Source organism: Zootoca vivipara, chromosome 5 (genome assembly GCF_965207765.1).
Source record: "Zootoca vivipara chromosome 5, rZooViv2.hap1.1, whole genome shotgun sequence".
NCBI lineage: Eukaryota > Metazoa > Chordata > Lepidosauria > Squamata > Lacertidae > Zootoca > Zootoca vivipara.
In genome coordinates, this window is record NC_142588.1 from 64,340,508 (window position 1) to 64,356,378 (window position 15,871).

The following is a 15,871-nucleotide window of genomic DNA, read 5'->3' on the forward strand; positions in this document are numbered from 1 at the left end:
CTGCAACCACTCGCTCCAGAACCTTGCTCAGGAAAGAATTTGCCATGGCTGCTGAAGGTAGTTGTGTACTAACTTCAACTCAAAAAGAAAAGAAAATATTACAGTACTGTCAAGTACACTAAGGCGGCAACTTACACACATAAAACTTCTGTGAATTCAGCTTTATGTGTGTGGCAATAAATAAATAAAAGGGGGGAGGAAAGGGGGTGGGGTTCTGGGGAAAATGAATTTGGCAATCCTGCTCGCCACTGAACACAATGTTCTTTGACTATACACGGTTTTGGCTTTAGGTGCAATTCCCAGAATGCAACCCTCATTCAAATTGTGGGCCTACTGTATTAAACAGTCACTTAGATGCTCAGTCAGTCCAAACCAACATTTTCTGCTACCAGAAAATGATGTGGCATGCAGTAGGATGAGCTCAGAGGTTCAGCCAGACCATACCTGTTTTGCTCTCAGATCCTTCCTCCTAAGTATTAAGTTCACCCCAGAGACAGAATGAATCCATGGCCTATATTGAACTGCTGATATCCTTCAGCGAAGCAGACCCACCTACTCTGGTTCTGAATTCCAGTTCAAGTGCTTTTCTATCCAAATTCAAAATCCACCTCCTCATCCTAGACTTTATCCAGGGTCAAGCTGTGGCAATCAACCAATTAGAATGAATATCAAAAAGGCACAATAGAAATTTCTTTTTGTGGGGGGAGCCTTAAACTTCTGACACACATTTGACTTGTGCAAAGAAACAATGAAGATGGCAAAGTGAGAAAGGCAGAGCAACCTAATATCCCGTCATCCAGACAACTGCGACTGTCACGAAAATGGCCATCCCACCATACCATATTTAAAGGTGGGATTGAATATAACCCACATTACACTGCAGCAGCAGAATAAGGGAGAAGGTCTATAACACTCTTCTAACCCTGCACATCAAAGCCATTGGCCACCAAGAGGGATCAGCAAATGCCAGGACCATCCAGTTGCCATTGTGGTTTTTGAAATTCGCATCAAAACATACAATTGGTCCTTCCTTTTCAGTCCCTCGGGGAAGGTCATTCCAGCAAAATCACTCCCTGCAGGCCTAACAACGGCAGTGGAAAGTGCAGTCCTATTGTTTCCATGAAGCCTGTAGGCTCTCATTATGAAATAATGATCTTCCTTTCTTCAAAAAGAAGTGGATGGTGAACATCAAAACAAAGCAACCCGCCTCCCCTCCCCTACAAACTCCTCAAAAGTTCTGACCAAAATACAGACTCTTGCCAGCCAAGAAGTAACAGCATATTTCCTGACACGGTCCCTCATCAGCAGCCCGAGTGTGAGTCTGGGATCCATTTCAAAAAGGTTGTTTCTGAATACCATAAACATGAAAGCGACAATTTCCTTCATGCCAGCAATACAACGCAATACATATCCTCCCAAATGTTGACATGGCATGTAATCGAGAGAAAACATAATACTGGGGAAGCTCTCCGCACGCTGTTATGAAATGTGAGAATGGCAGTTGCAGAGTGTTACATTTTTTGTTGTGCAGTAGTTTAAATGAATGCTTATAAAATAAAAAGCCGGTGGCAACTGAGATCACATGGCCAGATGGCTGAACATTTAGGTTGCTCTTTTCAACAGTTGTCCTATGTGATGGTGCTGCTGAAAGATTACTTGGATGCCTATGAATGTGCAGCTTTATTCATATAGCACCATATTCATTCATTTTGGGCGCTGCCCACCCTTCTAGGTTGCTGGATCTGACAACTATACAAGCATGTATTGAATTTTGAAATGCTGGAGATCTTAGTGTTTGGGGAGTGACTTGTGGCACATGCTAACTCATGATATCTAAATCCAAACATGGTGTTGTATAGATCTTGGTTATATTTCAGAATTAATGTATCTTGGGTGGAGCATGCCACAAGACCTCAAAGAAATGGCATTTATCCTGCTTATTCCCACATCAAGAGTAACCATTTTCGTCTGCCAAATGTTAGAGGGCACGCACTCACTAACTTTTCATTAAACTTGGCTCTGTAGTCGTTCGTATGATCAAACAGAAAGCATTGCTGTGTAAAACTTTCAGGAACGGCATGCCCCTCCGAATTTCCTTGCTGTATATCAGATCCTCCAATACTTCTGCTCATATAAAACTACCATGAGCTTTAGAAAGAAAGAAAAGAGAAAATCCAGGTATTATGTTTCAGTACCTGAAAACATATCTAAGCAACCAGTGCAACTTCTGGTTCCACTCTACCTTTTTATTAGGGTGAAAGCTGTTATTGGCACAAACTATTGTATGTGGTTGCCTGAATGGGTTCTACTGATCCTCTTTCCCATGCACTCCTTGACCCTTCTGACTTTAGGAATAAATCTTGGACAGTGGGAGCTATCCAAAGATATACTTGGAACTAGAAGACCAGAAACAAGATAGGTTTCCATGCATTCAGAGCCAATTATACCCGAGGATATTTTTTACAACCAAATGGAAGCTGCTAGGGGATTACATTATGCTCACAAAATGTCAACGGAATGGAACTGGAGCTGCCAAAATTAGGTTCCTCAAACTAGATTACAATTTCCCAAAGCGGGGTTCCTGGCCAACCCTAGAAACAGGTCACAAGCTATTGCAACTGTCTGGCTCTCTCACAGCCTGGCTGAAAATGTGAGCATAATGGACCATTACCACATACAGGAAGATGGAACTGGGATACATGTGTTCCAAATGCTCAGGGTGTAAGGCATGAAGATTTCCAGTCTCTGAACCAGAGAGTTATGGTAAGACACTGGCCTTTTCCCCTGGGCTCCTTCAAGTTTCCCTGGCTGATAAAAAAAACCTGCTGGTTCCATTTAAAAATAATAATAATAATTTGGAGAAAGGGCTGAGAAAGTTTCTAATGTCCTCTCTCCCAAGTTGCTTTGTTTTGTTACTCATCCCACCAGCTGGTCTTTCAGTATCCCCATATTTGCATTTCTACATATAAATCATAAGTGTATAAATATATATTCATATAAATAAACAGATTCAACTCTGTGTCTTATTTATTCCACAAAAAATAGACTTCTTAATTTTAAAAAATGCATCTTTTAGTTGTTTGTATAAACTATTTTTTAAATACTGTATATATATCAATAAATTCCACAAATATTACAAAAGAATACATGGTAAGATTATCAAAATCAACAGAAATCAAAATCAACAGAAATCAAATCAACAGAAATCAAAAATAATTATACTTAATCAAACTACATGACTGGAGAGACCTGCTGAAACAGATTTTTTAAACAACAGGAATTGAAAACATACAGTGAAGGTGTCTGCCTGATATTGAGTTTTAGATGCAGAGTAGATGCACTCCTTTTTGGGAGATTAGTAAGTGGCTACCCTGTCTTGCAAACCTTGCCACTGAAATCTCTTTACCCTCCCCAACTCCCTTGAAATTACCCATTTGCAAATTAAGACCCCATCTAGAAGCATCCTTTGTCTATTTAACTCAGGTATGGAGAACCTTTCGTGGGCCAAACTGGGTTTAGAGCAGGTAAAGTTGAAAAATATGAAGCTTTATTGGTTCCGGTTTCCGCCTGCAGGAATGGCGGACCTGTTTTCCATCTCTCTGACCTTCGTAAGGAATTTGGCGGTTGCTAGGGGAGTAAATGGCAACCCCCTACCCTCTCCGGGGGTTACGGAGAGGGGCCGCTGGCCCGCGATGCCCCCTGACCCACTCCGACTGTTTTTGGAGTGGGGGGAGCTTGGGCTGAGCACTTACGAGGGCCAGGACTCCCGGACGCTAATCTGCATGGCGGGGATTTCCATGGTTAAAGAAGATAATTAGGCTTAAATCTATGGACATACTTCAGAAGGAGGGGAAGAAGCGCTGTTTACTGCTGAGAAATTTATGCTGCTGAAAGGAGAGGAGTCAAAGATTGCACTGCATCTGGAAGAAGGATTGATGGGGACGGAGCGATAAGGGAAGTGAGTTTTTATTTTTTTTTCCTTCATATTGCTGCATCGTACCTTCCCGGACGCGATGTCCTGGCTTGTTTGGAGTGAAAGAGAAGCAAAAGACTGTGTGAGTTGAACTTTATAACTGTTGTTACTGAACATATTTTTTTAAAGATGTGGAGTTGCCGATGAGAAAAGCCTCCCCCTAGTCGGGCGGAAGGGGTTCTGGACGCGCTCGGAGGATTTATGAGTTGTGACGCACTTTAAATTGGAGCAGCGACCTGAAGCTAAGTTCAGCTATAGGGCAAGGAGATCCATTAATTTACCAAGAGTTTATGGTTTGATGTTTGGGTCTCCTGCCTGAAAAAGCTGTAAATTCTATAATGATCGTGAATCTTCATGGCTATGAGAGAAAGCGAAAGTGATTTGAGCTTTTTGAGATGGCGCTGCTTCGGGCTGCTTCGACGCAACAAGGAGCTCCATTAAGAAGATTTATGGGGAGGCTGGACTGATTAACTCACACAGGAGAAAGAACATCTGTGAAACTTGGTTTGATATTTATCTCAGCGGCTGGGAAACAATCGGATGAAAGTGGAAAACACCTATGTGACTGTAAGGGGAAGATCTGGATTATTATGAACTTGGAGGACGATTTGAACTTTAGAAAAAAGACGGCAGTGGACAGTTGCGAGGAATTCCCAATTTCTTGAAGCATGGGAACCCAAATAAAAAATTCTTTAGATGATTTGGCATAACATTCGGTTTGATTGATATATATATGTGTATAATTTGAAATATTGAATGTGATATAATTGGTTTTAATTGGAAAATTAATAAAAATATTTTTTTAAAAAAAAAAAAGAAAAAAGAAAAGTAAAATAAAAAAATTCCTTCAGTAGCACCTTAAAGACCAACTAAGTTTTTATTTTGGTATGAGCTTTCGTGTGCATGCACACTTCTTCAGATCTGAAGAAGTGTGCATGCACACGAAAGCTCATACCAAAATAAAAACTTAGTTGGTCTTTAAGGTGCTACTGAAGGAATTTTTTTATTTTACTTCGATCCAGACCAACACGGCTACCTACCTGTAACCAGTCCCTTGAAAAGGTAATCCTGATTCATAGGTTTGTTAATCAGGCACTCTGTAGAGAAATAAAAAAAAAAAAACAGCAAAGTTCCTCTGACTATAAGAAAACTGAAACTACCTTTTGTGAAGCCCGTGGGAAACGGAAATTGTTTTAAATCTTTATTTCAGGAGAAAGGAATTTATCACACCAACCAGTCAGTCACTAATGTCCAGATATTCAATTTTCTCATTTTATTCCTTTTAAAAAAAAATACAAAAAGAGCCACAACTGGCTTTCATTATATTTAGCTGCCCCTTTAAGAAAATGTAATCTGTTTAAACTGTTTAGTCTTTTTTTGCTGATGAAAATCATAAGTCAAATTCAAATTTGAACCAGTTTAAATGGCTATTCCTGTCAGCACCTTTGTTTATGTTAACATTATAGGCATGAAATGATGAGCCTAACTAAAATAAAGGTAATCATATAATGCCTCAAGTGTAGAATGTTAACACAAGTCTCATTCAGAATATTAAGGCCAAATGAATTTGATGCACTCATATATTTACAGGTGATGTTTCTTAAACACACATAAACAGACACCCTTTGACTTTCTAGCTATTCTTGTGTCTAGTTTTTTAAACATATTTATTAACTTTCATTGAAGACACATGTCAAGAAGTAGTTAATGAAAGGAAAAACCAATGACCCAAATAACACTAAAACCAAACCACAAACCACACAGATGCATAATCCAGGTTATAGACAGTAGTTTCAAGAAACAGAGGTAGATATCAGAAGAGAAACCTCTCTAGTCAGCAAGATATATTGCATAATAGATCAATAAATCACTGCTATTTTTAATCAACAACCACTGCCATCCTCTCCTGAGCTTAAGAACCTGGTTAGTTATACAAACTTAACACTAGATTTTTGTATTTATATTGCCTCAGTGTTTTTACTTTTCCTTCAGAAGACTACATGTAGGGCAAAAACAGGAAGCATAAAGGGTAAAAAGACTGTTGACTCTTCTGATTCTTGGCCTCCCTAAACTGATATGCAAGCCTATAACCATTATTTCCCATTCCCACATTTGTGCCGTGTTTAGGAATGGAAGAAGATGGAAGCCTCCACTTTTCCAACCAGGCTATTTTAACTGATAGGACAATGCACAACAACAGTACATTAGGGGTGCCCAAACTTTTTTCAGAGAGGGCCAGATTTGATGAAGTGAACATGTGTGAGGGCTGACCAAGGTTGTTGAGCTTTTTTGGGGGGGGATTTTAGCCCAAAGTTGTTGAGCTGTTTTTAGGATTGAAGTTGTTGACAAAACCGACTTTGCCTGATTTATATGCAAGTGAACTGATGGTGACTGTCACCATCAACTAATGGCACCTCAAGAGTTACAGGTTTCCTATCCCTGTTGTATAGCCTCAGAAGAGTTTGTGAAATGTGGTGGTGATGATCTTCTTAAAAAGAAGGAAGATCTGGTCTCACATCTCCAAAATAAATCTCATGTTCCACATTCAAGAGATAATTTCCCAAGGCTGAGCCTCTCATTTTGCGTACGAGTCTCTTACAGATTGAATTTGAGGTCCAGGAGCCGTGGTTCAGCAAAGTACAGTCATTGGGGAGTATTCAAAGGCTGTAACTTCTGCCTTATGGTCAATTCACAAGAGCACCTTATTTTCCTTCAGCCTAATACAAAGCAGATATGTTAGCAGCCAAATTTCTTGGAAAAGATAAGAGAGTGAGCCCATGGAAGGTCAATGAGATCAGAATTCCAGAGTGGAGGACCCTATCCCTTTGTGCCTCATCTTATCAGGCATTAATCCACCCCCTATTTAGATTCACATGAAATTGTGGCCCAGTTTCCTTGCTGTGAACCTGACTTGCCCCAGCTGCAACTCACTTATCTACATTTGATTTCTTTCTCTTTCCGCCCGCTCACCATGATCTTCAACACTAGCATTTTAATTGCTTGGAAATACCAAGTTGTTTTGGTGTGGTCAAACCGCAGAGGCGACGTTTATCACAGCCTGTTACACAGTGAGCCTGTTCAGTTCTCACCCAAATGAGCTCTTATTCCCATTAGTGACATTTTGTTCTAAATGCAAGGCTACCGATTTGGCGGATGAAAACAAAACAGGCTCTATCATTCGGAGATAGCTCCTAGACTCTGATCTCCGCCACTGAGAGAAGTTGGGAGGTGTCAATGGGCCAAGGATAATCTCCCATTCCTACTGGAGTAAATAAGACAAAGCAAGCTCCCGTATTAACGTCTGGCCTTCTGATGGATTAAAAAAAGAACTTTATGGCCTTTTCATTAAAAAGGACAATGTGACCCCCATTTGTGTTCAGACTACTGTAAAATGTAAACAGGCTTCAACAAGACTACTCCCACTCTTGGGGGGAAATGATACAAATGTTTAGACTTTCAGCTTGGATAATAAGGAGAGAGGAAAGTTAACATTTCTTTTTCAAACAAAAAGTAAAGTTCTTAAAATTTTATTGGGACTGACATAGTTATTAGACCCGACATGACTTCATTAGGACCAACTAAAAATCTAAATGCAGGGAGCTAGGTTTTGAAATCCACAGAATTTTTCCTCTAACTTTATGTGTTTATGGAAAGAGGTGGGGGAGATGTTGCTATCTAGGGTGCAATATAATCCAGCCTTCAATGTGTGACATATGTGTGTATTGCGGTGTCCAAAAAGACTGTAGTAAGCAGATTAAGAACAACTGTATCCTAAGAACAAAAGGCTTATATATTGATCTGTGCTCGCATCCAGTGATATTTTGTGGGACTCCTCTGCAAATAAACCTATATAACTGCAAAAACAGACCCATTTGCTTCAACAGGTTGGGGCAGCTGTGTGGCACACAAATGATGTGCATTTACAGTGCATTTAAATAGCTTGGAGTCAAAAGGCAAGGAAGTTCACTGAAGGAAAAGTTCTTCTTCCTTCCTACCCTCTTCACCCCCCTTTCTAGGGGATCAGGGGGCCTTCCTGAACAATGTGAGATGGAGTGCAGAAGGGTGCAGGGGTGAGAGAAGGGGAGATATATTGTTTCTTTATTGTTCCTCATATTGAATTATCCTATGATTCAGATCCAATTTTGCATCCCATCATCTCATGCTATTCAGGAGCCCCAGCCCTCCTACCCAGCTCTCTGGAGAGGTTTTGGGGAGGTGCAGGTGTCTTTAGGAGGGAGAAGGAAAAATTATTTCTTTGACCTTCCATCAATGTATCTTAGGATCCAAGCCAATCTCTCTGTGTGGTAGGATTTGAGAATGTGAAACACTGTCTGAAGTGTAGCTACCATGGCAGACTCACACCTCACACTTTGTAAAAAACGTGTAAGGCACTACTGGACACAGACTCAAAGGCGGAAATGTTGTAGCAAAAAATTCTGTTACTATTGCTGAATCCGTGCTGTGCTTTGATGCTTTCAAGGCAGCATGCATCATGTGCTATGTGGCTTTGGGTTTTCACATCTCTGTCTACCACAAACAGAACATCTCCTTGGATGTTCTGTTGCCAACAAATGTGTTTGTGCATCTCAGATACAAAATGGATTCTTTGTCATCCCGCTCTCTTGTTTCATGAAAGTAGCTTGAACAGAAATCCCTGTGGGAGACTGAAGAAGCACTCTCCCCCCCCCCCAATAGTTGACCTTTTGTGGCGGGATAATGAAAGAAGGTGGCAGTTCTACCCTCGTAGAGCTTCAGTGTGGGTGGGAACCCAACTATGCCATGTTGTCAAGTAAGATAATAGTAAGGACCCATTATTCTGTCATGAGGCTTGGGACCCTCATACCTACGGGACCGCCTCTCCTGGTATGCCCCGCGGAGGACCTTAAGGTCCACAAACAACAATATCCTGGAGATCCCGAGACATAAGGTGGCTAGATTGGCCTCTACTAGGGCCAGGGCCTTTTCAGTATTGGCCCCAACTTGGTGGAACGCTCTTTCACAGGAGACCAGGGCCCTGCGGGATTTGTCATCTTTCCGCAGGGCCTGCAAGACAGAGCTGTTCCGCCTGGCCTTTGGGTTGGACTTAGTCTGACCCCTGTGTTTTCCTCCCTCAGGGCTGGATTTATGGACTACTTAAAATGAGGCTACATTTTAAATTTTAATACTGTATTTTAATCTGTATTTTAATTAATTGCTTTTTATGTTTTATTGTGATTTTATTGGTGTTAGCTGCCCTGAGCCCGGTTTTGACTGGGGAGGGCGGGGTATAAATAAAAATTTATTATTATATTATGATGATGATGATGATGATGATGATGATATATGCTGGTGATTTTGGAATAGAGTATAAAAAAGTATGTTGCTGAACAGTCTTTGGGGAACAATGTGCAGTGTTTCCCTCTGGGACATGGGAACTACTGAGGATGTACCACTGTTTGAGCTACTAAGGACACTAAAGCTTGATTCTGTCACTATCTGGGACACCCAGAGCACAATGAAGAAGACTTATTCCCTTCCATTTTACCCCTTCTTTTAATAGACAGATAGGTTGACTTTAGTCAAGATTGTTCCAAAAGAAATAATTGTCAGTGCCCATGCTGTCTCAAAAACTGTCAATCCTGAAGACTAAGGCAGAGCCAAAGCTACAGGCACACACACACACACCCCGCTGAGGCCTCTAGATGAGGTTCCCAGCCTCTCTCTCTGTGTGTGTGCCAAACTGGGTCTTTGACCCAGGTGAAATGAAGCCTAGTTTCGCCCTTGGCTAAGGCGACTGATTAATAATTTGTTCCTTCCAATGGTGGCCAGTTCCTTGCACTCTTTGTACACTGGAGAAGGAAATACCATCCCTCTCTTAGGGCATGTCACACAGTGATCAGCAAGTCAGAATCTGGTGGGTAGACCACCCAGCTCTGAGGGAACAGGTCTGTCCTGGGGAACCTGATTCTCAGGTAGTTTTCAATGTAGTCCATACTGTATTGTAAATAGTGCAGTGCTTCAAGGCAAATGTAAGGGCTACTTTATATCAGCTCTCTGATTATTATTATTTTTGAGTGGCAACATCTCTGTTATAAATTAAGGATTCTGCCCCACCCACAAAGGTAACTTCCAGACAGAATTCTCATGCCATTCTATCCCTCCTGGGAAACACTTGGGATGTGAGGCATTCTCCAGACAGGCCAGGCACAATAAAAAGTGCAGTTGGACGACACAGGAGTGCTGTTTTTCAATGGTAGTGTGTACACCTTCAAAACATGGTAAGCCAGACCTGCTGTATTCAGAGGTCTTCCTGTTCACTCTGCTGAGTGGGGCTTTAGACAGTGGCGTAGTAATGGGGGGCGGGGGCGTGCTGCCCCGGGGGGCAGGCTGGGCGGGGGGCAGTGGGCCGGACAGGAGGCATATGACGGGGCGCCACGGCAAACCCCGCTTGCATCGCCGCCATTGAGGAGAAGCCCCGATGCAAGTGAGACTGCCTCACTCCGCGGCTTGCTTGCAGGGTTTGCCGCGCCGACGCGCCATATGTCTCCTGTGCGCGCATGCGTCACGCGTCACGACATGTGCACCATGACGCATGCACATAGCAGACACCCTGCCCCCTGGCGGGGTGCCTTCGGATTTGCCGCCCCGGGCAGCCAGGCGGCTAGCTACGCCGCTGTCTTTAGACTTCTGACCCACATTACATATTGCTGAAGACATTCTCCACGGGCTGTATCCATTTGCTCTGCCATTTAATAGCCAGAAGAATTGCTTGTTCCTGTTAAAGGTGTGCTACAAAAACATAATCCTCATACAATAGGTTGCCAACTATTAGAAATACAGTGGTACCTCGGTTTATGAACACAATTGGTTCCGGAAGTCTGTTCATAAACTGAAGCGAACTTTCCCATTGAAAGTAATGGAAAGTGGATTAATCTGTTCCAGACGGTCCGCGGAGTACTTAAACTGAAGCGTTCATAAACTGAAGTGAACTTTCCCATTGAAAGTAATGGAAAGTGGATTAATCCATTCCAGATGGGTCTGCGGAGTACTCAACCTGAAGCGTACTTAACCCGAAGCATGGGTGTAATTGGTTCCAGAAGTCTGTTCATAAATTGAAGCGTTCACAAACTGAAGCAAACTTTCCCATTGAAAGTAATGGAAAGTGAATTAATCTATTCCAGATGGGTCCATGGCGTTCGTAAACCGAAATTTCGTAAACCGAGGTGTTCATAAACCGAGGTTCCACCGTAGCCTTCAGAAGCTATAATACATGAAATGACAGATTGTGCAGTGCACAGTGCTTTAATGTTCATAGAAATGCATGTGCACCAAGGACAACATATGCTCACTCAGACTTAGTTTCTACTCTATGGGAAGAGAGCTGAATGAACTCTACAGATTAAGAACTCCAGCAACTCGCTCTTCACAAAATTTAACAAAGCATTTTCTAAAGGCAAAAATAAGGACAAAATAGGGATGCAGGCTAGAAAATAGGAACTATCTTGCTAAACAGGGAGCGTATGTGCTAAACACACTTTTTTTAAAAAAAGAAAATGGCCTGTGCTGTGCCATAAATTCTGAAGAGACCTCCCCCCTCACTCTAAGCTGGGGGAGGAAAACACTGTCCAAAAAGTGGCAGGGAAGTGACTAATAAGGGCAAATACATTTAAAAAAACAACAATTTCAGTTCCAAAAGGTGAGAGAAAACATATTTTTTCTTTCCAAGGCAAAGGAAAGGTAACTGAATAAATTAGGCTTTCACTCCACCCATCAATGGATGAACTTGGCATCAAAAAGAAAGGAAAATTGAGGGAAAGTAAAATGAATGTCCAAAAGGTCTAGAAAGTTCTGTTATCTGGCCTGTGAATGCATAGATCCTATATGTGAGTCTTCAGTGAATCAACAACATATCTTCTCATTTCCACAGCTGGTTAGGGCACCTCTAGACCACCTAACTTAAACCTGCTGCACCTGGAACTGGGTGTGGAGAGTGCAGCTGAATGGCAAACAGCCTTGGGAAGCTTGAGGAAGTAGCATCCACCTTGGGCCTGCCCATAAAAATCAAGTCTAGAATGAGAGGCCAGGGTGATGCCTGCTATTTCCAGGAACTCTTCTCGCTGTGACACTTTGTGGGTAAGTTGGTAGTTCTCTGGGCCAGTTCTCAGCCCTTTGTGGGTAAGTTGGTAGTTCTCTGGGTAGTTTGTGGGTAAGTTGGTAGTTCAGACTTTGTGGGTAAGTTGGTAGTTCTCTGGGTAGTTCTCAGCCCAAAAGCTGAGACGGAGGGTGTGTAAGAAGGAACATGAATTGATATATTGATTTTTATATATTAGTAACTTTGTCTTAATGTAACCATTTTATACGTAACTGTGTGTTTCTGTAATATTTTGTTTCAGTTGTCTGTTGCTACAGTTTTTTTGTACACTAATTAGATATATTTTTAATATATTCAGAGATATAGACATCAATCAAATCAAAAACACACTTTTTGGACATATTTGGTTGGAGAACTGCATAATAAAATCCAGATAAATGTGAACTTTTAAGGAAAGCTGTGCTTTGTTTGGGGAAGTGCAAATTAAATTTCTCCCCCATTCCTAGTTTTAATCTACTTTAATTGCAGAAGCCTAAATTTGCTAGTGTGTGATTGAATTTGCTAGTGTGTGATTGAATATTCCATACTAGAAGACAACACTGGAATAAAATCCAGCATAGGTAATTGGTAGGGATAACCACATTGTGCTATTTCAGATACCTTCTCCGGGAGCAATAATAATTCCATATTAGTCCTCCTTAGACTAACCTGTAAGAACAAAGCAGAGCTCACAACTCTGCTGGGTTGTGTGATCATATAAATCAACTGTGTTTTGATCATGAATGCAGGTCTAGGCTCAGATTTCCAAACTGGGAAAAGGTAAATGCCTGTGTTTTATCTGGGAATACAAGTGAATTGTTTCTGAATTTGTTGGTATTTGGCTGGTTATTTGCAGCCCTGGGAAAGTATATCATATACTGATTGCCAAGATGCTTTATTTCTAATGAAAGTTGATATTCTATGAAATCATCATCTTCTCTGCTTCCCAGCAGCAACCTTACAAAGCAGAAAATTCAGGAAAATATCCTCCACATTTAAGAAAAGCTATTTTTAATGTAAATAGCATCATCACCATCATCTCTGCTTCCTAGTAAGAAAAACATAGCATATAGGAAAATAGACATTCCCCCCCATCAGTATAATTTAAAATCTTTTAAAACTAAATTGATATAAAACAAGAACAACACAACTTAGATAACCAGAAGACTGAGCTCTAATGGTTTTTCCTGGAAATGGTATTTCTTTGGTTCCTTATGGTATCTATCTTCAGTTTGGGATCAATTTATGAAATGTGACGAGACTACTAGAGTACAGTTCTGACTCCACTGTTATCTGTTTCTGAGTCCCCATTGGCTACATTGCTTAGATGGTCAGCAACTTTTAGGGGAGGGGATTGAGACTGATGTGCCAACTTCTCACTCATGCTGCAAAGTAGACTGCCAGAAAGCCCCATGGTCATAGCCTCCTCCTTGTATTTTCTTACATCTGAGAGGGCAAAGTAGGGATGAATCACTGGTACTTCTCACGCTGTTGGAGATGGCAATGGGCCCTTCCCTGCTTATCCATCATCTAGGAGTTGTGTGTGATATTTGGCAGTGAAAAACCTTCCCTCCCCCGTGCCCCCAATACAATGACACTGCATACTTGGAGAATACTCAAACTGTGTGTGTCAGCCATGTCTTTAAAAAGACTGGTATTTGGCTATTCTGACCAGCCATTACTGCCTCTCAAGTCCCAGGCAGTCAATTACATCACATGCTCCCCAAAATACTTTTAGCTGGAGATGTCAGGGATTGAACCTGGGGACCATCTGCATATCATTGAGCCATGGTACCTCTGAGCCCCCTAAGGAGGCTGCTGAAGACAGAACTGAAAAATATTTCAAGTGCAGACTGAAATGGCTTCCTGCCACTTTCTGACTCGCAATCCCTCCAAATAGTTTTGTATTGTGGGTTTTGAAGCAGCATGCTGTTCTGAAGGAGCTGATTGCGTATACACATCTGTGTCTTTAATATTTCCTCGGTCCGCATAAACACCTTTTTTTGCCAACTTTACTTGTTATTGACTGTGCTTAGTGCACAATTCTACAAACCATCTACTGTAAATCAAAGTAAATAGAGAACAGATTATTCACAAAATTTTCAGGTAGTGTTTAGCAGTAATAGCAAACCAAATGGTTGAATGAGGCATACAAATTTGTTACAAATACAATAGCACCCTACTGGGATAGAACATCTAGTGCAGCAACCTGGTTTTATGGTGGACAACCAGATGCCGATAGGAAGCCCAAGAGCAGGACATGAGCACAACAGTACTTTCCTTGCTTGTCTTACCCAGCATCTGGTATCCAGAGACACACAATCTCAGATGCAGGAATTGCGAACAGCCATTATGACTCATAGCCACTGATAAGCTTAACCGCCATGGATTTCCCTACATCTCATTTTAAAGCCATCCAAGTTGGTGGCCATCACTACATATTGTGGAAGTATATTCCATAGTTTTAATGATGCACTGTGTAAAGAAGTACTTACTTTTGTCTGTACTTAATCTCAATGTTCAGCTCCATTAAACTATCCTAATGTATGAAAATGTCAAATTATCCTATTGGAAAAAGATACAATAAGCTCAGCTGTGTGCTTATTAAAGCTGCGCATTTAAATCGAGTCATGTAACCATATATATATAATATCACTCAAAACCTCTTAACTCAGTGCCACCTTGAAACGACTTACTTTAACATGTAGGAATGCCACAACAGGTAATAAAAGATTGCAGTTGTCCAAGCACCTGGGCTGCAGCCTCACAAACAAACAAAGCAGCAGGACTCATCAGATTGAATGGGGCTTAGCTTCAAGTAAAACATACACTGGCTTGTGAGTTTATGGGATATACAGTGGTGGTACCTCAGGTTACAGATGCTTCAGGTTACAGATGCTTTAGGTTACAGACACCACTAACCCAGAAATAGTACCTCGGGTTAAGAACTTTGCTTCAGGGTGAGAACAGAAATTGTGCGGCGGCAGCAGGAGGCCCCATTAGCTAAAGTGGTACCTCAGATTAAGAACAGTTTCAGGTTAAGAACGGACCTCCAGAATTAAGTTCTTAACCCAAGGTACCACTGTATAGGGAATATGATTTCTTTTTCTCCAACCAGGAGAATATTTTATTCATATGTGCAACACACACAGAGAGAGAGGGTGGGGGAAGTGCAGACACACTTCAGGAGTCTAGGACAGGAAACAATGAATATCATAACCAGCTGAAACTACAAGGAAAATTAATATTAGGAGGATATAATTAGACACATTGGACCTTAGCCAGGACATCAGGGTTAACACTCTTATGCTTGTAAAAAGTACCCTGGGACCCTTAATGACCATATGTGGTTTTCTCTCCCTTCTGAAAAACACAGGCTTGTCAAATAATTAAGACCCCCAATCGAAATACACTTAGGCTGCACCTAAAGCCCCTCTGAAGTCAGTCAACTTCTTTGCCCACACAGACCTGGATTTAGGCTGAACACTTAAGCCACACTTTCATATGGGTGTAGTAAATCACATTTGCCCCCAGGGATGCCACTGAGAGCAGCAAGTGATCGCCAGCCCAACCTGTAGCTTTATGCCTCTCCATGCTTGTAGCCTCCAGAAATGGAATGTAAAGGGCCCAGTGATTCCTAATGTAATAGCTGCAATCCCTATGGCAAACCATTTTGACTCACTATTGCAGGGCTACGTTGGGCAACATATCCATGGCAAATGAAGCATTCCAACTAGGGATGTGCAAATCTGTCCTCATTTCTCTCAGTTTCTCATTTTCACACTCTA